Source organism: Ictalurus punctatus, chromosome 6 (assembly GCF_001660625.3).
Source record: "Ictalurus punctatus breed USDA103 chromosome 6, Coco_2.0, whole genome shotgun sequence".
Classification (NCBI taxonomy): domain Eukaryota; kingdom Metazoa; phylum Chordata; class Actinopteri; order Siluriformes; family Ictaluridae; genus Ictalurus; species Ictalurus punctatus.
This window is the reverse complement of record NC_030421.2, coordinates 29101387-29102057: the sequence shown is the minus strand read 5'-3', so window position 1 is coordinate 29102057 and position 671 is coordinate 29101387.

Below are 671 nucleotides of genomic sequence, written 5' to 3'. Positions count from 1 at the left end.
GCGCATGCGCAGAACTGGCTGGTTGTCAAGCGCAGGATATCTCTATGGCAACAACTAACAACTCCAAGTCTTCAGATGAATGATCCGTTTTAAAATAATAACTGGGAATGGTTGTTAAAGATATTTAATATTGATATCATCATCATCATCATCACCACCACCATCATCATCACCATCATAACCATAATCATCATCATAATCATAACCATAATCATAACCATAGTCGTCATCATCATCATCATCATCATCATCACCATAATCACCATCATAACCGTAATCACCATCATCACCATAATCATCATCATAAATATAATCATCATCATCATCATCATCATCATCATAACCATAATCACCATCATAACCAGTCATCATAAATATAATCATCATAACCATCATCATCATCATCATAACCATAATCACCATCATAACCAGTCATCATAAATATAATCATCATAACCATAATCACCATCATAACCAGTCATCATAAATATAATCATCATAACCACCATCATCATCATCATCATCATAACCATAATCACCATCATAACCAGTCATCATAAATATAATCATCATAACCATCATCACCATCATAACCAGTCATCATAAATATAATCATCATAACCATCATCATCATAACCATAATCATCATCATAACCATAATCACCACCATA